Raw genomic sequence first — 23,032 nt, forward strand, 5'->3', positions numbered from 1 at the left:
TAACTGCAGCACCATGTGACAAAAAATATTCTGTGATTACATCAACAAGTAATGTCACTTCAACTTGAAAACTCATCAGAGTGAATGAAGTTCTGTCACCACAACGTTTCACTAATTTGTGATGTTGGTGATAAACACAACATAAATAAATCTGTCTTTGACTCATAGTTTTTCCCCATTCTTATAAGAAGTTTGTTAATTTGATTCTCATAATTTTGTTTGTTAATAAGTTAACATCAGTCTTTGTTAGTAAATATTCTCTTGGAACATGGAAATATTCACATTGCCATTCTGCAATTATGAAAGCCAGTAAAATATTATTTTCCTTTTTGAAAGTAATATATTATATTTAACAATAAGTTCCTAATAAAAAAAAAAGTCTGAAAAAAATAAAAAATATGTAGTTGTTACTAAAATAACTGATTTAAAAGAAATATTTTATTATAACTCAGAAAGAAATTTCATGTTAAATAGAAATTTCTTTTCATGATATGCACTCATTTCCTTTTTTTTTTTTTTCAAGGCATCATACTGTTATCTCTGCAATTAAGGTAATATTATAGAGCTGTAAATTTAATTTTTTTGCTATTGCAATTAAATTTATATTTGTAGCTGTTTTCTTAAACAGAAACCACCATTTTCTGTTGGTACATGTTCTAGCCAAACCAGCTAATACCAATATACCTCTAGTTGTAAAAATGAAATACCATCTGGCTAATAAAAGTGTCTTCGATTATAGACAATTCTGGCAATATGGTTTGGGTGAATGAAAATTCTTGCTAAATTTAGATGAAATATTTGCATATCTTTTATAATAAAAATATTGTGCATGGATCCTCAAGTTAGATAGAGCTAAAATGGCCTCACCTACTCCCTATAAAGAAATAAAAGGTAGCTGATTTATTTATAGCATATTATGCATCATTTTGAGATACCTATGCTTTTTGCATCTGTTAGTCTGTGTGATATATTATCTTAAACAGAAAGCACCATTTATTTTCTATTTTAAATTTGGAAATTTTTCTAGTGGTTTTCATTATCAATTCCTGATATGTGTACTCTCAAGGGATATAGGATATTATGATAGTATTATATAATTAAGCACACTTATTGATTGTAATCTTGGTTTTGTTATCTATTTTATTTGATTACTCCCTCCCCTTTAAAAAAAAAAAAAAAAAAAAAAAATTTCCAAACCCAAAAGTTAGATAGGGTTAAATCGCCTCACCTACTCCCTATAAGGAAATAAAAGGCATTAGCTGATTTATTTGTAGTCTGTTATGCTTCATTTTAAGATACATATGCTCTGAATGTGATACCTGATTAGGAACTTCATTTAACCATTCTCTGGACTGATTTTTGCATTTTTTTGTGTTATGTAATGAAATTGTTTAGATGGAATCTTAAAGATCCAGTATTTTTTTCTTTTAATGAAATAAATTTCTGTCTTTCAACATTTTTCACATAATACATAAATTTAGTAATGTAACTTTGAATTTTTCTATGGAGGGGGGGGGGGGGGGGTTTGCATGTTTTCAGTTACAGCAGGGGGATTACACAATCACTGTGTGTAAGTGTATGTGTAACTCTTGTTGAGGTAGTATAGAACTAGATACTTAAATATAAAGAGCTAATAAGCTTCCTTTCGGCAACAAAAACATTATTTAAATTAAGGGGATATTAAATCCCACATTGTTTTAAAACCGAATAAGAAACTCAAAGATTGGAATCAGAGAGTTTCTTGCCAAATATAGTATAGTAAACTATAAAGTATCGGCGACCACTAGTGTCCGCTAAATGCAAGTGACCCTAGCACATAGTGCAATACCGGAAATCTCGCAGCAAAGTTGGTAAAGTTCTGATCGCTATTCTTAGGTATTTCCCATAATGTAAAAACACATTTCCTAGGAAATGTATGCTGTTATTACATTATGGTGGGGAGGTCTACTATATTCGGCAAGAAACTCTCTGATTCCAATCTTTGAGTTTCTTATTCGGTTTTAAAACAATGTGGGATTTAATATCCCCTTAATTTAAATAGAACTAGATAATTTACACGTAAACAATTTTAAACAAATCTCTTTGCATTATTTGCATTTTTTTAAATTATTAAATGTGCTCTAGCTGCATTTATGTTTAACCATAGATGTTGATAGTTTTTATGCAAGAATTGCCTAGAAAATTCTGAAAAAAGGAAGCACGAAATAGTAAAGTTGTGGATTATTATGGAATGTAATAAGCTTTGCAGCTCTAAGCCTATGTGATATGTTATCTTAAACAGAAAGCACCATTTATTTTCTGTTTTAAATTTGGAAAATTCTAAAGATTTTCATTATCAATTCCTGATATGTGTACTCTCAAGGGATATAGGATATTACAGTAGTATGACATAATTAAGCTCACTTATCGATTGTAATTTTGTTTTTGTTATCTATTTTTATTTGATTACCTTCTCCCCTTTTTTTTAAAAAAAAAATTTCATTTTCATTAATTATATCATAATTTTGCTTGAAGTTTTTGATTATGCATCTGTTGTCAGTAAGTTATATATTTCTTGTGAAATGGAAAATTTTGAACATAGAAGGCAACTAAATTTAATGAATTTATAATTGTTACCATACTTGTTCAAATCTAACATGCATCTAACTGCTGTCTGATGACCCTCGAATAATGGGAAGGAAAATCTTTTGAATATGAAATACATGTGATTTCGGCTCTTCATTTATTTTTCTACTCTTAGAGAAATAAATTTCTCTAAATTTGTCCACTTTTCTCTGCATTTTTCTGTTTATACCAGTTTAGTAGAGAAAGGCATGGTGTGAAAGCATGTTAATGATGAGTACACTTAGAATTGCCTGAGAAGATAAAGACAACACGCAGCTGAAACCAAGAACCTGAGAAATAATTTGAATTATTGCTAGAAAATTGCAACTTAATTCAGTGAAGTTTAATTATATTGGGCATAATAATATTCTTCTTCTTATTAAAAAAAATATCCTTTTAATTTGCTCTAAACATTGATTTGAAACTTTCTTTCACTTGACTGGCCTTTTTTATATAGTTTATTTATTATTTTTTTGTTAAATTAGGCCATTTATATCCCACTGATATGCCAGATATCCCACCAGATATCTGGCATATCAGCTAATAATATACATTATTAGCTGATATGCTAATAATGTATATTATTAGCTGATATGCCAGATATCAGCTAATAATATACATTATTAGCTGATATGCCAGATTTGAGATAATATATATATATATATATATATATATATATATATATAATTTAACAGTCAGATATGGAAACCAAAAAAAAGCAGTGGTATCTCTAGGATATTTTTGTGTGTTTGATTTGTTTGCATACTTTGATTTTTATCAGCAATTTTAATAATAAAAAAAGTGTGCTCTAAGCAAACTGTAATTTGATTGTATTTGAAGTTCAGAAATCCACATTCTGTTAAGCAACGACTACACTGTTGTCTGCAATAGTGAGAAGATACAAAATAACTCGCTGTTTTTTATGTGCTTTGGAGGGGTAAAGTGGTGGCAGTTCTCACTGCCTGCTGTTCTTTGAACTTCTCAAAGTACTTACTTGCCTGTGATTTATTTAGCTATATTTTCATCTGCTAAATGAGATGCTTTTTGTTGCTATAATTGATGGTGGATTATATTTATATTTATTCACTAAACATCAATTTGTGAATAGACCATTTTCAGAAGTATGAATCAAATGTCAGGTTTTTAATTATCTTCAGTTATGTTTTATTGCACATTCTGAAAATCAGTGTTAAGGGACTTTTTTGTAGGATTTCATTAGAACTCTTTTTATTCTCTTTTTTTTTTGTGATAATATACAGATCTAGACAAGCTGAAATGTCCTGCCTTGTAACAGTTTCTCATCTTTCAGTCTTTCTTGACATAATCCATGTATTGGCTCTTCTGCATCAAAGTAATTTTCTTAGTTGCTGCAGACATCGTTTTACCTTGGAAACTTAAAGTTGTACAGATCCGTCCAACCATAGAACGCTTATCACATCTGGGATACCGCCTCTCAGAATTTCCTAAAAATTGACTGCAGAAGAGACTAATTAGTGGATTAATTATTCCATCTCACTGATTCCTTCCACTTCCTATCAGCACAAATATTAGATTTTTATTGTGTTCATCTCTTGTAGATAATTTGATGACTTGTGTGCAATTATCAGTTCATCAATTCTTTCAAACTATATGCAGCAGCCAGCATTTCTCATTTTTCAATTCAACTCCACTCACAGAAGATAAGTTTCATTCTCTTTTTTTTTATTTTACTTAATTTATTACCCTCCTATCTTGCTACTGCTGCTCTTTGTAAATCCTATATTATATTTCAGATCACCATTAAAAATTACTATGCAGTAAAAATACTGGTATAATCCTTTCAATACCTATAAGCAAACAATTATTTTAATCAGTGGAGTAAATACACTGACTATACAACTAGTTATGTCATATTTGGCTCAATATATACTTGAAAGTATAGCTTGAGAAATTGATTTAAAATATCTGTATAAAGATTCTCAAAATCAAGAGTCACAGTTAGGTGGATTAATTAAAACATGAATTAAACACATTCATTTTGACATTAAATAGTATGAATTATATGTAATTTTGAAACATTCATGCAAATGTTAAATGTCCACTGGCTAGCTGCTGAATTTTAATTTCTGTTTCATTGTAGTCGTACATTTTTGAACAAATCAAACTAGAAATAGGATTATTCAATCTTCACTTTTTATAATGAATTGCAGTATTCAACCCTAAGTATTCTATTGACAGGGTATTTTGTGTAAAACAATTAGTAATTACTATGAACTAAAACAGAATGCCAAATATTTCTTTTGCTTTCCATCATACGAAAGTAAACATTCCATGTGTATATGTCAGAATCCTCCCACCTTCCTAGTTTTGGATGTGGATAGCCCTCACCAAATTAGTTTGCATATGAAATCCAGCTCCTATATGTGAAAAAATTAAAGGTTTATGGCTTCGTGTTTTTAATATTTAAATTCTTTGAAAGAAGGATTGCTATTTTAAAATGATTCATCTTGAAATCTGAACACCAAAAATGAGGAGGGGAAAAAAAAGACCTTAGATTTAAATAAATATGGTATTTGCTTTTAAAACAAACTAAACTGTATTAGTAATTTTTTCGGTAGTTGAAATTAGAAAAACATCTTAAATATGCTTTCTTCATTATTGAAAAAAAAAATAAAATAAAATAATCCCTGTTATTTAAGCCTGTATTATGTGTTCTGTGAAGTCAGGGATCCATCTTTGAATTGTGGAAATCCACAAAGTCCATTAATAAAATGCCTTTAGACTTTTTTTATACTAAATTGACAGTTTACTAGTAAATATATGGTGATTACTGAATAGGAATAAAATATACATTAATTTATTCATTTTAATAACTTGCGACACCATAAGAACAAAATAAATATAAATTATTAAGCTGTAGCAGCTTAATAAATCATATTTTTTGTATTTTTTTTTCTGATATTAAGTTGATGTTAAATAATGAAAACGAATAAATATCAATGCCTAAGGCTAACCTTTCAATGCTTTCATATCATTGTTTATTTACTACCTTATTACTTTTTTTCAAATTGTAATCTATTAGTAAATTTGCATATTTTTTGTATTTTCTTTCTCCAAATTGTAATTTATATTTGTTTATGATATGACTTGTGTATGGTGGGACATGAGAATTTGAATACAAGTGATTCAGTTGAGTATAGTGTGTGTGTATTTAGAAGATCCAAACTTTCATTGCATATTTTTTTTTTGATTTAAGTAGTATAAAAAAACTTTTAAAATGAACTAATTATAATAATAGCATGAATTTTAAGATATTTTGTTGGACATTAATATATGTAATATATATTAGTTTGGTATTATAATGTTTTATATACATATAAAATATAGCATATTAATGTGTTATTATGATATGTTATATATGTTAAGGTATAAATAGGAATCGGTTGTAACAGGTAAATAGAATTATACAAGTCAAAGTGTTCTGTGAAAATTAACTTAATTTTTGATTGTTAAGAGTTGTCTGGCAGTGCATTGTGACAACCTTTTCATGTTATATAAAGCATTCTCCACATGTTTCTATGTTGTCATGAAAACTAGATTAACCACTTTGCTGGCCATGACATATTTAGCTGTTGATCAAAATATAGATACAATACGTAAGAATGGCTGATGTATCATCCACTGAAGCTGGTTGAGTGGTGGTTAATTTTTGATCGAGTGATCTGGCAAAGACTTGCAGGTTTTATAAAGCATTGGTGTTGGAACATGTCAGTCTCCTTGTTTACAGGAGTCTGTGCAGCATGTTTAAAATATTAGTCCTTTGTAGCATCACCTAATTTTTTTTTTTTAAATACCTAATGTGTGTCTTTCTACATAAGGCACCTCTGATATAGACTATTCCAAAATGTGCTCCTCACTCAGGTTAAATCTATTTTACATGTTCATGAACTATATGCATCTTGGGGAGGTTTTAAAAATAAGGAGTGTAATTCCTCACTTTTTTAATTCAGTACTTCATAAGTATCCACAGTATTACTTATTGTGTTCTGTTGCAGAGTAATGAACTCTCTATTGGTGCTTCTGAATGAATATCATGCACTATATTTGAAAGTTAGCAGAATGCTAACTCTTTAATTTTCAGCTATCAGTACATAATTCCACAAGCTGTAATGAAATTTCAGTTGCAAGCTTTTGGATAAAGTTGGACAGAGCATTTCCAGATTTTATTCTATCAAAAGCAAACACAGATATAAAGGATAAATTTTTTCACATTCAAACATATAGCAACCCGTCACTAAATGAAAATATTTTTGCTAAACAGAAATTAAAGTGGAGATAGTGCACCTACTAGGTTAATTTTATTTTTCTTATGCATTCCAATAGTTTTGCAGACATGTATAATGCTATGCATTTTGGGAAGGGTCACTACCCAGACTGGTTTCAACCTTTATTGAGGTCTCTGCAGTGGGAACCAGACCCAGAGGTGATACTAAGGTTGAAGTAATGCTGAAGTCATATTTTCATATACAGGTTGTCAAAAGGTGTTACACCTTATTATTAAATTACTCTGCATTAGGGAAAGTTGTTGGAAGTTTTTTTTTTTCACTTGGTTATACTATAAATTAAAGATATCAAGAAATTATATACTTGGTTTAATCCTTTATCCAAGTGTAAGCAAATAAAGTTTGCACCTGAACTATTTTCAGGACTGGGGCAACTTGTAGTAACGGTGGTATGACTTCACATCACTTGCCTTAGTATCCCATAATGCAAGACACATATCCTTGCAGACGTATAATGCTATGCATTATGGGAAGGGTCTCTACCCAGACCGGTAGCTTAGCTTATTATTTAGTTTTATTTTCTCTGACATTGCAATAGTCCAGAAGGATACCATACTGTGATGTATTGCATTAGAATTATTTACTATTTAAAATAAAGGTATATCATTTGAAAGTTAGATGCATTTTGGTAGGATGGCAGTCCTGACATGTTGAAATCAAAATATTAACTGTTACTACTATGGAATCTTAAACTTATGTTCCTTCACCTACTACAAAGATTGTTGTTATAGTTAGAAATTCTTTCGATCTATTCACTTGTTTCATTTGCACTATTTTTTTTTTCATCTATGACAAAAATATGGTTATTGGACAGAATGGTGAGCAATATAATTTTCATTCTTAATTTTTTTTTTTTTTGTAATATGATCGTGAACTGCAAAATGTGTACGTCTGGAACATGAGAAAATGTGATTGCATATATAAAATAAATTTTATATTCTGCAACTTTAGAATGAAGTTTTCTTAAAAAGTTTTGTCTTTCAGAATAAAATTATCTACTTCTGAGTTGGTTTTATATGTATATAATACAATTTAATGATATATTTATTAGTTTATATTTATTGTAAGATATATAAAAAAATTCATTGTTATAGTTATTTTCAAAAAGATTGAATTTTTATATATTTTTAGTATTCTCTCAAATAAACTGAATTATTTTCATAGTTTAAATTTTATTATGTAGAACACTTAAAATATATAAGCAGGTTTAAGTAGTTTTGGGGCATTGTAGGTATTATTTTAAGAGTAGAGAGAAATTCATTTATCATGGCATTTATTGTTTTTAATTTGGGATAATTGTAAAGTGGTTTACTGTCTGTTCTGTTAGATATGGTAATAAATAGCATTACATAGATTACTCCAACTGATATGCTAGCCTTTCTTCATGGATTAATTGTATTATAATTTCTATTGATATGTATGCAAAAAAAAAAAAAAGAAAAAAATGCTTTACATTTTTAGTTATAAATACAGTAGAATCTGGTTAATTGGAACACATCAGGACTAGAACATTTTGGCTCAATTAAGTAGCTGCCTTAATTATGCAAAGTTTCATGTTAGTTAAAAAGATATAAAAAGACAAACTAACATTTCACTGAGCAACAAACCATTTATTCAAATGAATTACATTAGCAAAATATGTATTTAAATTTCCTAAAACAGCTTCAAAAACAAATTTGATGAATCATTTACAAGCTTTGGTTTGGTGTAAGTATGACCTTTGCTCTCCTTGTGCCAATAAACTTTAAACTAACCAACCATTTACAAGCAGTTACCTGAGAGGGGTATTCTCGAATGCTGCAGTCTCCAGTTCAACAGCATACTGTTCCAAATGAGTGAAGAAAACTCTGGGAAATTTTCTCGATTTGGTTTTGTTTTTTAAGATTTATCCCAAAAAACCAGCATAGTCCAATTAACTAGACTATTTAATGCCATGTTTTTGAGAGAGAGAGAGAGAGAGAAGATAGAAAATTTTGTTTTTCATTTAAGATTAGTGATATACTCGTTATTCTTAAAAAAAAATGAGCAGAGAAATTCTGTCAGATTTTTTCTTTCTTACTATGTCTGTTGCATTCTTATATATTTAAAAAAAGGTTGTATGTTTATATAGTAAATCTTTTTCTATATTTTTTATAATACCTTTATTTTCCACATGATTCTTGTGAACAGAAATTGGCTACAAGATTAGTAATAAATGAAATATTCTCATTGTATAAATTTTATCAAAAGCTGCAATATAATTTTATTCAATAGCCCTTGTATTATTCACCATTACTTGCATGTTGTTACTTCATCTTGTTAAATTATGAGTAACAATTTTATATGGAAATCATGGCATATTGTAATTACTCTTATATTTTAAAATGCATTTCGTAAATATATGGAGAGTTATTATTGGGCTCTTCAGCTATGATAACAGATTGTAATGTTTGGTCAGATAATTTAGAAGTGCTCTTCTAGAGATAATAGAATTAAATTAAAAAAAAAAGCAGCCATTGATTTCCATTTCAGATTGTTAGGAAGAGGAAGATTTCCAGAATGTCACACAATAAGTCAGTTTAATGAAATAATATCTAGCTATATTGAATGACAGTGTATACAGTGTTTAAAAATGCATTTTGGAAATTTTTTTGACTTGAAAATAATTCATAATAAAAATAAAGTAATTCTAAAAGGGATTTTTTTAAAAAATGCAATCACTGTGGATTACATATATAATTTGATGTTTTGAGAAAGCACATTTTTATAGCAGTGTTTACCTAAATTTATTGTATAAAAAAGGTGCTATAAATCTGCAAATGATATGCATATTTTATCAACCCATAATTATTAGAGGAGAGGAAGATCTACTCTCTATTATTATTTTTTAAACTATAGCAATATGCATCTAGGCACTTTTTTTAAACTAAGAATATCATGTTTATTAGGTTGTGGAGGCAAACTACATTAAAGTGTAAAACTTTGTCTAAGTGCAACTAGAAAGATGCTCTCTTTGGAGATATATAGAAATTTTATATCTACTGTTCCAAATGTTCTTATTTTTTAGTGCAGCTAAGTACTTTAGATGGCAGTTTCTGATTTAATTTATATGCTGTAGTTGCACTATAAAGGTACAGCGTAGGAATATCTAGCAAAAGGTCTGAGTGTTTAGCCAAAATATAGGCCACATACTATGTAGATAAAAAATGTAAAAAAAAAAAAAAACTTAATTTTTTTCATTGTATATTATTGTATAGACATGCAATTTGATATCTCAGTATTCCAACCGCTCTGAAATGTGACATTCTGTATCAGAAAACATTGACTACAAAATTTAAAACCATGTGGTTTTTTAGGTACAAGTCTCCATACTTCAAGAGTAATTTAAAATTGTTTTTCTGTAACAGCTCAAATTTGTTTAGACAGGACATTTCACAGTTCACCATTCGTGTTTTATCTGTAATATGCATTATTTTTAATGTTGGTGCAGTACTCTATTCCCTGCTCCATTTGATTCATTCAGTTGTTGTCACTTTTTATATATGAACACATAAAATATAACTATCAAGGCATTTTTACCAATGAGTGTTTTGCATTCTGCATATTGTGAATTCAAATGTAAATTTCCAAAAAAACTTCCAAAACTTATGACTGTTGACTTATGTGAGAAATAATATGGTTTATGAGCTAGTTAGTAAAGTATGTCATGAACTGTTTAAATTGTTGGCATCACAAAATAAAATACATTGTTAACCCGAATCTCATTCATAAATCTTTCATGTCTGTTTACTCTAAGTATTTTCTTGAATTGCATCATCTGTTTTGATTTGTGTTCAAAAAATGTTGAATTTTTATAAAGAATTGTTGCTATTTTGAAACTATGAACATTGAACCTTGTATTTTATCCATTTAGCAAGATGCAAAATTATCTGAGATTTGTTTGTCACTTGGGAAATGAGTTCCCAAAAATGTAACAGTGTATAAACTTACATGCATTGAATGTACACATTTTTCTGTCACAACAGATTTTTTGAATTACATCTTGATGTTTTTGAAAAATTGTCTCAGTAGTGCCTTCTTACATACATACTTGACATGATATCCATAGACTTTTTTTTATAAGATAAAATAGAAGGGCTCTTCGCTATTCAGATTTCAAAATAGTGATGAAGCAGAAATTTAGGCATTAATAATATGAGTCCCTGAAATTTCCCTGCTTCAGCTCAATACAACACACACACTAAAACACACTAGTTTGAGTGTGTGTGTGTGTTGTGTTTGTGTGTGTATATATATAAAGTTATAAGGTTTTATCAACTTATATATTATATACGGTCACCTAACATGCAATATTTATCTTTACACTATTTGATATTTGGGAAGTAAATACAAAGCAAAGACTTGGATTTACTTTCCTTGCGCAGAACTATTCAATCATATTAGAAATTGTAGCATAAATGACTGAGTCACAGTACATCACTTTACCGTTGAAATGTGAATGATTGAAAATGTTGACTACATTTGTCAGTTTAATTTTACAATTATGAAAATTGATCATCATTGTTATTATTACGTGACACTTCCAAGGAGTCCAAAGACTCCTCAAGGGAGGGCACTACTCTACAATTCTCTGTCTCCACCACTCAATCCACCAACTACTGTGAACCGCAACTACCATCATCTACACCAATGCCATCTACTGCCCACCACCACTAGTATTTTCACAGACAATCACAAACATTCATGCCCACAGCTGGAGAGTGGATGTGCAAAACAACTTGGCCATTCAGGCCAGCTCGTTATTCAGAAAACATGCATGTTGAGATATATTTATTTACATGACTGCAAGAAATGACCAAAAGTGTTTGTTTCATGGAATAATGAAACCTTTCCCTCATAACTGAATACTTAATACTGACCTTTTGCTTAAAATAGGTTGATATCATAGGTGATATTCATTACTCATGAGTATCACCTGTAAGTAATGTTTTGGCAAGTTTATATATTGATTATTCCTTGTGTTGTTATTTTAGGAAGCAAGTGACAGTGCATATGATACAATAAAGGAAAAAAAAAAAAATTCAGTGTTTTTTCCGAAATCAAATTGTATCATCAGGGAAACATTGATTGTTGCTGGTGCAAGCACAGTGCTGATGAAGACTGAAACAAGAAGCAAATCCTATATTGCAGTCAAATTTGTTAGGTGCCTCTAGTGCAGAGGATGATTCATGGAGTATATTGCAGTCAAATTTGTTAGGTGCCTCTAGTGCAGAGGATGATTCATGGAGTATTTCAAATTTGTATTTCCTTCTGCATAGGTAAGGTTCTCATCCCACTGATTCTCGTGTTGTGAATGTACATAGCATAGTTTTCAAAACCCAAGAGGCTGGGTGTAATTGGAGTTGAATATAAGCTTTATGTTCTGTAGTTGTATGTTGGCTGACCTAGTGTCTTTTCTCTCTAAAAGAGATTAGTCATCTGTTCTCCCAAAGCTGAACTGCACTCTTTTCATCATCAAATAATTCCATTGGAAAACATGATTTTTAAAACATTGTTTTTCTCATGTATATGAAGTGGTGATGTAATTTTCCACATAAGCGTAGCCCTTTAGATGACCCTTAGACAATGGGATTTAAAGTACTCGACCATTATATAAAATGTTAATAGTTATAAATTTGGGACATCATTCAAGACTCAATTCATCCCAATGTTCAAATGCATCTTGAACCTTGAGAAATAAATGATCATCAGTTCACTCTCTCTTCTCCCATAGTCCTAAATGAACCGTTGGGTCAGTAATAATATTTTTGGTTTACAGATCAAGTGTTGATCAATTTTATTAACTTAACCAACTAGTTTCGCCAAACTTTAACTGTTGGCGTCTTCAGGGCACTTACATATAGGTTGAAACAATCTCACAATTATGTGGAACTATAACACTGACTAGAATAATTACAAATAAAATAGTATCAAACGTGCGTGAAACACGTATTGCGTGTACAAGATTAGCTAGCTGTTGCTGAGGAACTTTCTGTAGTTTGTATTCAAGTTAATTTTTTTTGTTTTTAAAGATTTGATTAGGGTTTTCCATATCTCTGGGAGTATTTGGCCTTGATTTCTGTTAAGGTTAAAGAAAATTTGACTGTGGCTGCTTCTTTGAAAATTCTTGAATGGTAATCTTCCTCTAAGTAAGGGGAACAACTTTTGTCCCACTCGATGACATGGTTAGTTGCGGAGAAATGAGATGATAGGCCAGAAATGTCCTGTCTGTTGTTTTGACATAGTGAATGTGCTCTTTTTGCCTGATTTCAAGGCTTCTCGAAGTCTGTCCCATGTAACTAGAGCCACACGAGCATGGAATATTATAAACTCCAGCATATTTATAGAAAGGGTGGCTGTCTTTTGGAGATCTTAGTAGTTTACGAATAGATTTTATTGGTTTAAATGTTACTCTTATTTTGTGTTTGAGGAGGCTGGCGAGCTTGTAGGAGATGCCACTTACAAACGGAATTGCAATAGTTTTTATATATTGAATATCTTGTTCTTTTTTGTGGTGGTTCAGAGAAAAGGACTTTGTTGACTAGTCTTCTTGGATAGCCGTTCAAGTACAGATTGTTGGAAATTAACTCATCTTAAAGGGTCTCGTCTGTTGTGATGCGAATTGCTCTCTTCTTTAACATGTGTACAATGCTGAGTTTATGTGAGATGTGGTGAGAGGAGCTGAAATGTAGGTAGCGACCTGTATTGGTCGGTTTTCTGTACACCGATAGATCTATACTGCCATCAATTTGTTTTTTGATTAAGATCTAAAAACGATAGTTGTTTTTCTCTTTCAAGTTCCAGAGTAAATTTAATAGAATGATGGAAGGAGTTGATCTTTTTGAGAAAATCATATAGGTCATCTTTGCTGTTGTTCCACACGATGAAGATAACGTCCACATATCTGAACCAAATTTTAGGTTTGGGAATAATTTGGGATAGGATTTTATTTTCTAAGTCTTCTATAAGGAGGTCAGCACATGAAGGTGAGAATGGGCTCCCCATCGCCAAGCCTGTTAATTGTTGGTAGATCTTATTTTTCCACAAAAAGTAGTTAGAATTTAGGCAGTGAGCAAACAATGAGGTTATATCTTGTGGGAACAAGGTACTCAAGATGTCAATGACCTCCACTACAGGAACGTTTGTAAAGAGAGAGAGGTGACATATAGGCTGGCTAGAGGATCATTATCCGATATGTTGATGTTTTTTAGTTTTTCCTTTCCTTTCATTTCTCCACAACTAACCATGTCATTGAGTGGGGGACAAAAGTTGTTCCCCTTACTTAGAGGAAGATTACCATTCAAGAATTTTCAAAGAAGCAGCCACAGTCGCCCGTTCTACTATCACCCTTACAAATCAAGGCATAATACTCCCAGAGATATGGAAAACTGTAATCAAATCTTTAAAAACAAAAGAAATGAACTTGAATACAAACTGCAGAAAGTTCCTCAGCAACAGCTAGCTAATCTTGTACACGCGATACGTGTTTCACGCATGTTCGATACTATTTTATTTGTAATTATTCATCATCATCATCAAATTCCTGTTATGTACCCTCAAGGGGTGTACAGGGTATGATAGTACTACATGAAAAAATTACATCATTATTAATTTCCTATCTACAATTTTCCTCCAAATCAATCTGTTACTTGTCAAGACTCCAACATTATCAGATCTTATATTTCTATCGTCTAAAGCACTTTGTACAGTATCAATCCACCTATATCTTGGTCTTCCTCTAGGTCGTTTTGCTGCCAACCTGGCAGAAAACACTTGTTTCGCTAATCTTTCCTCGCCCATTCTGTTTAAGTGACCATACCACCTGAGATTAGCTCTGCTAACACATTCCTGGATGCTGACAATTTTAAGTTCTTTCCTAATATCCTCGTTTTTAATATGATATTGCCATTGATGCCATCTGTTCACGCCTACAATCTTTCTCAGGACTCTCATATCTGTGGTCTCTAGTCTTTGGTCAAGTGCTTTACTTCTGACCCAGCTCTCAGATCCATAAGTTAAAACTGGTTTGAACACTGTCTTGTACACAGCTAATTTAGTGTTCCGACTAATTTCTTTCTTATTCCATATGAATTTATTCAATTGACTTCCCACCATACCTGCTTTGCTTATTCTGTTGTCTATTTCTATATTTAATTTACCATCTTCAGTAAAAATCGTGCCTAAATAGCTGAAATGTTTTACTTGTTCCACAGGTTCTCCATTCACAACACAGTTGACATTTTCAATGACTCTGCCTATTTTCATTGTCTTTGTCTTTTTATTGCTGACCTTCATACCATATCTATTACAACAGCTATTCAATTTAGTCAGAGAATCTTGCAGACTTGTAGCAGATTTATTTAGAAGTATAACATCATCTGCATAAAGCAAAGAGCTGACATTAACATCTCCAATTCTGATATCATGTTCAATACCACTTTCCTTCATAATGTGATCCATATAGATAATGAATAACAGAGGGGATAATGTACATCCTTGTCTCACACCAGATTTAACATTAAACCATCTTCATGTACTTCCTTCAATTCTGACTGCTGACTTACAACTCAAATAAAGACTAAGTATTGCTTGATATAATGCCCCATTGACACCATATAACTGCAGCGTATTGAATAGCTTCTCTCTTGGCACCTTGTCATATGCCTTTTCCAGATCGACAAAACTTAAATACAGATCTTTGTTATATTCCCATGCTTTCTCAACTATTTGTCGTAAAGTGAAGATCTGATCCTGACAGCCTCTATTTGGCCTGAATCCAGCTTGTTCTTCACCAAGCTTTTCTTCCACAATTCTTCTCAACCGTTTCTCAAGTATACTTGCATAGATCTTGCCAGGAACACTCAGTTGGGAAATACCTCTGTAATTCTCACATGCAGTTTTATTTCCCTTTTTTATATATAGGTACTATGAGAGCTCTACTCCAGTCATCGGGAATTCGTCCCTCTGTCCAGGCTTTTTGAACTATGCAGTGCAGCCACTGTAAGACTCTTATACCACCATACTTCAGCATTTCTGGTCGAATATCATCTACTCCTGCTGCCTTTCCACATTTCAAGCCTTTGATGGTTTTTTCTACTTCAAGTATGGATATGTATTCCTGACTGCATGCCTGGTCAGTGTTTTTTATCACTGTGCTGTCATCACTGCTTGTTTCATTTAGCAGTTTTTCAAAGTAATTACTCCATACTTCAAGGATATCTTTTTCTCCCGTTTTCATGTCACCTTTATCATCTCTAATTCCTTTTATAGCACTCTTTCCTCCATTCTTCAGCTTCTTCAACAACCTCCAGAATATTTTGCCACCTTCTTGATATTTATTTTCTATATTCTTGCCAAAGTCCTCCCATGACTTTTGTTTAGCTAGTTTTACACAGTGTTTAGCATTCTTGCATTTGTCTCTATATTCTCTAAGAGCACAAGCTGACTTATTTGACAGGAACTTTTGGTATGCTTTCTTCTTTTCCTTCACTGCCTCTTTAACTTCCTGTGTCCACCAGGGAGTTCTGATTTTTTTATCCTTACAGATAACCTCACCACATGCCTCTCTGGCAGAATCAATCAATGTTTTCTTCAGAGTTTGCCACTGAATCTCCAAGGTTTGATTCCTGTTCTCAAACTCTTTCATTTTTTCTTCAATAATCTTTGTGTATTTTAGCCTACAGCTCACATCTGAGAACTGCTCAACTTTTATTCTCTTTAAAACTTTCTTACATGTTCTTCTTTTCAATATGAAATTCAATTTTATCCTGCTCAAGACTAAATAGTGATCACTTCCAATTTCAAATCCTCTGTACACTCTGGTGTCCTGCACCATGGAGAAAACATCACTATCAACAATAACATAGTCAATGAGACTTTTCTTATTCCTAGCCTCTTCTCTCCATGTGAATTTGTGCACATTTTTATGTTGGAACATGGTGTTAGTAATAACCAGTCCATGTCCTGAGCAAAAATCCAACAGATATTTGCCATTATTATTAGCTTTGCTCTTTTCTCCAAATTTTCCCAAAATATTTTTGTATGTCTCACAATCATTTCCTACTCTGCTATTTAGATCCCCAACAAGGACCAACTTTTCATTTTTCATTGTGTCAGTTGCTTTTTCTAAAGCCTCAAAAAATTCCTCCACTTCTACCTTAGTAGAACCTTCTGTGGGACCATAGGCACAAATAAGTCTCATTGTCCAGTTCCCCATTCTCATATTTGCCCACATTACTCTACTTGAGACTGACTGCCATTCAAGAAGATTAGCCTCGTATTTTGTGTTGAATACTATGGCTACTCCTTCTTTTCCTTGATTGTTATTGCCTGAATATAACAGTTTGTATTTATTGCTCAGAAAGATCTCACCAGTTTTGGTCTTTTTTGTTTCAGTCACCCCTATTATGTCGATCTGGTACTTATCTAATTCCTCAGCTAGCTCCATTTCTTTGCCATTCAGGCTTCTTACGTTGATAGTACCGATCTTTAACTCTGGTGATGTTGAGTTGGGGTTTATTTTCAGATTTGTTGAAGTAGCTGACTTTTCGCTGTTCGCCCTGGTTCCCTGGCGAAAACAACGTAATTATTCTAGTCAGTCTTTTACAGTTATTCTTGTCAGTTTTATAGTTACACATAATTGTGAGATTGTTTCAACTTATATGTAAGTGCCCTGAAGACGCCAACAGTTAAAGTTTGGCGAAACTAGTTATTTAAGTTAATAAAATTGATCAACACTTGATCTGTAAACCAAAAATATTATTACTAATTCTCAGGATCAAGAAAATAAACCTTCATTATGAACCATTGGGTTATTCATGGCTGGTAGGTGATACTCTTTGCTAGCCTCCTCCAGTTGTCTCGGTCTATTTTTGTTGATGTCAGTTAAGAAAGGAAGGAATTTGTCCATTTTTTAATGTTATCAGTCTATTTTAATCGAGGTCGACCCCTAACCCTTGATCCTAGAATGATTCCTTCTAGTTGCTTGCTTTGGAATGCCATTAGCCCTCTCCACATGTCCGAACCATTTCATCTGTCTTCTTCTGATGACTGTCAGAATATTTTCCCTTTCTTCACTAATCAGTTCACTACTTTCTTGTATTTAAGATTCTAATTTTCAAAACTGACTAAATCAGCTTTCTCAATTTAGAACCAAATTAAAAAAAGGTGTGTGTTAACTGTTATGACAGCAAAAGAAGAAAGACCATTATAGATTAAGTTCTATTCATCAACTAGAGTAACTTTTTCTATAGAAGTGCAGTCTTTTAATCTTACAACTCAGAATATTTGACTGAACTATATTTCAAACAATAATACTACTGTAATACTAAAATTAGTATTATAATATATTTATTTTATAGACTTCAAACCACAAGACTCATCTAGACAAAGTGGAAGTTACCTAGTGGCCACAGTTGAGTTTTGCTATTGGATTTGAAGCCTGAGAATGTCTCCCAAATTTGTATGAAATTACTATATATCTCTAGTAATTTAATGCAGTCAAATTTGTTAGCTATCTCTAGTGCAGAGGATGATTCATGTATTCAAATTTGTATTTCCTTCTGCAGAGGTAGGGTTCTCATCCCACTGATTCTCATGTTGTGAATCAGTGGGATGACTGGCAAGTTTATATATTGATTATTCCTTGTGTTATTTTAGGAAGCAAGTGACAGTGCAATATGATACAATAAAGGAAAAAAAAAAAAAAATTCAGTCTTTTTTCCGAAATCAAATTGTATCATCAGGGAAACATTGATTGTTGCTGGTGCAAGCACAGTGCTGATAAAGACTGAAACAAGAAGCAAATCCTATATTGCAGTCAAATTTGTTAGGTGCCTCTAGTGCAGAGGAGTATTTCAAATTTGTATTTCCTTCTACATAAGTAAGGTTCTCATCCCACTGATTCTCATGTTGTGAATGTACATAGCATAGTTTTCAAAACCCAAGAGGCTGGGTGTGATTGGAGTTGAATATAAGCTTTATGTTCTGTAGTTGTATGTTGGCTGACCTAGTGTCTTTCTCTCTAAAAGAGATTAGTCATCTGTTCTCTCAAAGCTGAACTGTACTCTTTTCATCATCAAATAATTCCATTAGAAAACATGATTTTTAAAACATTGTTTTTCTCATGTATATGAAGTGGTGATGTAATTTTCCACATAAGCGTAGCCCTTTAGATGACCCTTAGACAATGGGATTTAAAGTACTCGACCATTATATAAAATGTTAATAGTTATAAATTTAGGACAGCATTCAAGACTCAATTCATCCCAATGTTCAAATGCATCTTGAACCTTGAGAAATAAATGATCATCAGTTCACTACTTCTTGTATTTAAGTTTCTAATTTCAAAACTGACTAAGTTTTCTCAATTTAGAACCAAATTAAAAAAAAAAAGTGTTATAGTACGCTCACAGATTCGAGATCCTTTGACACTTCTGTCATGTCAACAGGAGAATCCATTCTGATAATAGGGTAATCAGTCCATATTGTGGGATGAGTTGTTTATTACCCAATGTTCAAATGCATCTTGAACCTTGAGAAATAAATGATCATCAGTTCACTACTACTTGTATTTAAGTTTCTAATTTTTAAAACTGACTAAATAAGTTTTCTCAATTTAGTACCAAATTAAAAAAAAAAAGTGTGTTATATATAACTGTTATGATAGCAGAAGAAGAAAGACCATTATGGATTAAGTTCTATTCATCAATTAGAGGAACTTTTTCTATAGAAGTGCAGTCTTTTAATCTTACAACTCAGAATATTTGACTGAACTGTATTTCAAACAGTAATACTACTGTAATACCAAAATTAGTATTATAATATATTTATTTTATAGACTTCAAACCACAAGACTCATCTAGCTGGTCTCATACAAAGGTGGCAGGGCTTTTTCTCCTACAGACTCAGAATTTTCATCCTGTAAATCAGTTATACCATACAGAACTAATTTCCAAACATAATACGCAGTGCACTCGTTAAGTAATGAGACATTATCATATCAAAACAAAACTATATTTGGAATTGTCAATTACACATTCAAAATAATCTGTCCAACTCCACACAATGTTTACATCTGTTGTACAGGTATTCCTGTACAACAGATGTAAACCCAGTCCCTGGATCACACTACATTGGATGTCCTCTATGTTGTTGAGGCACTCCCCCTTTCAAGGCATACTTCATCTGTGAACTCAGAAACTGCTTCACAGATGAAGTTGCCTGAAACTGCTTCATAGGCAGAGCACAATGTTCGGACACATTGTCATGCAGCAGAAACCAATTGTTGTGGAACAGCTCTTTCCTGACATGCTGCATTACTCCTAAATAATACTGACTGTTCACTGTGGTGCTCACAGGAACAAATTCACAGTGGATAATTCCTGGCAGCGTCAAATATCTAGAGATGCAATATGGATTCTGCCATTCTCACTTTGGATACAGGCAGTGGAAAAATTTGGAGAAGCCCATGTTGGTCACGATGTCTGAAACCATCTTATCATGTCTGGCATTGAGGCCTTCTCAAAAAGCTATTATCTTATAGTCTTCCTCCTGTCCTTAGTGATTAGATTGCCAGCTTCCTCTCTGATCATTCTTTGTGTGTCATGGTGGATAGCTTCCTCTAATCAGATTTCTTCATCTATGCTGGAGTACCCCGGTGGTTCTCTACTCTCATCTGTGGTCTTTCTTTTTTACAGTCTCTCTCTTATTTCAAATTCTAATCATAGTCTTGATAATGAGATTACTCTCCATTCCTCCTTCATTTCCGAAATCCTGTAGTATTCAAATGACTGAAGCTTCCTGATTTGCCATAATGAATATCCTAAACATGGATCTATTATTCTCAGGTGAAATGAAACAACTTAGATAATTTAGATGCTATTAAAACACAGTCCTGTCTTATTACCTACAAGTAAGATCCTCTTTCACTCCCTCTTACTTTTGCTAATTCTCGATTATCATTTCAAGATCAAATCACCCCCCCCCCCCCTTCTTGGGCTAATTTCGCATCCAGCTATCCTGGCATAAACACATTACATTAATAGTCTCCTCAGCCTCTAAAACACTTAGCATTCTTTTTCATTCAAAACACTACTTCTCTCCTGTTCAACTCGTAACACTTTATAAATTCCAAATTATTGTAGAACACTTCTATAAAGACATTCAATATGCACTTAACAAAAATTCAGATGACATAACTATTATTACGGGAGATCTAAATGCTAAAGTAGTCTCAGGAAAGATCTCTTCCTGCATGGGAAACCAAGGCCTGGGACAAAGAAATCCAAGAGGAGAAAGATTAATCCAGTTCTGTGAAGAAAATGATCTGGTAATAAATACTTTGTTTAACCAACCTCCTAGAAAACTTTACACAAGGAGACTGCTATGGGAACCAGATTGACTATATAATGATTAAAAAAAAGATTCCAGAATAACACCTTACAAGCCCGAGCATACCCGGGGACTGATGTTGGATTAGATCACAGCTCTGTGATCATTAAAGCAGGAAAAAAAATTAAAGAAAACAATGAAACTCGTAAACATAGAAAAATATAATCTTGGGTCCCTTAAAAATCAAGAAACACAAGATAAATTTTTAAAGGAACTAGCACAATTCACTGCTGTTAATGTTCCTGTTTCCACCAAGTATCCTTATCCTAAAGATGAGATTGAGGATAGATGGCAGAAATTTTAAGAGGGCATAAAAAAAATAATAAAAAAGGCAGTAAAACAATTCTCAAGATACTGAAAATGGAGGAAAGAAACAAAATTTGTCCTAAATACAAGAACTCTTCAACAAGGAGATCAGGAAAGAATGTAGGATTGCAAAAAGAACTATGGCTCAACAAATGCAAGGAAATTGAGCTTTTGGACAAAAAACACAAAACCAGAGAACTTCATGAAAAAGTTTGGGAGCTAACTAGCAAATCTTGGAAAAGGGTAGGCTCTCATTGCATTGAAGATGCCAGTAAAAACATCCTAATGGAGAAAGACAAAATAAGGGACAGATGGTAGAGTATTCAAAGGAACCCTACAATCATGATGCAGTAAATAAGCTGTTGCAAGAAAGGAGGGGAGCCTACTATTCTTACCTGGGAAGTAACAAATGCCATTAAGAAATTGAAACCAGGAGAAACTCCAGGAATGGATGGAATTATGGCAGAATATGTTAAGGCATTAAATGATAAGGCTATAAAATCACTGACTGACATATGAAACAAAATATATGAAAAAGATTTTAAGCACTTGACATTCCTACCAATTCCTAAAAAATCTAAGACATGTGAAGAGTACAGAACAATCAGTCAGATAGCAAAAGTTATGTTATATATTATATATATCATCCTAGAAAGAAATCAACATAAAATCAAATTGGAAATTAATGAAACACAATCTGGTTTTCAGGAAAATAAAGGAACCAAAGAAGAACTCTTCAAAGTTAGAACTATTACAGAAAGATATCTGGAGAAGCAGAAAGAAGTCTGCTTATGTTTTATTGACTACACAAGGGCCTTTCACAATATAAAACATGAACAACTAATAGAATGCATCAAAAAATTAGGAGTAGATGGTAAAGATACAGATTAGTGATAAATCTATATATTGAGAGCAAACTGCCTCAATAAAAATATCAGGAGAAACCTTGGAGGAATTCCCAATAAAAAAGGGAGGCTATGTCCTTTCTCCTTTATATATATATTGTTTAACCTCTATACTGAAAATATCTTCCAGCTAGCAGAATTTAAAGGAGCATAAGAGGCAGAAATATAAACAGCTTAAGATATGCAGACAATATTGTACTGTAGGCTGAAAGTAAAAAAGATCTTCAAAACCTACTAGGAGAGATGCTGAAACTAAGTGAAAAATATGGACTTAAGTTCAACTTCAAAAAACCAAAACCATGCTGGTAACAAGAGAAAAAGGGAAAATACTTTATATATAAATATTAAGATCAGAGGTAATACTTTACATCAAGTAGAGAGTTATATATATTTGGGAGAACTAATTACAAAGAATGGAAAGTGTGATAAGGAAATATTAAGAAGGATAGAAATTGCTAGATCAACCTTCATTAGCATGAAAACATT

The sequence above is a fragment of the Typopeltis vanoorti genome, chromosome 8 (genome assembly GCF_054136105.1).
Source record: "Typopeltis vanoorti isolate ZY-2024b chromosome 8, IOZ_Tvanoo_1.0, whole genome shotgun sequence".
Lineage (NCBI taxonomy): Eukaryota > Metazoa > Arthropoda > Arachnida > Uropygi > Thelyphonidae > Typopeltis > Typopeltis vanoorti.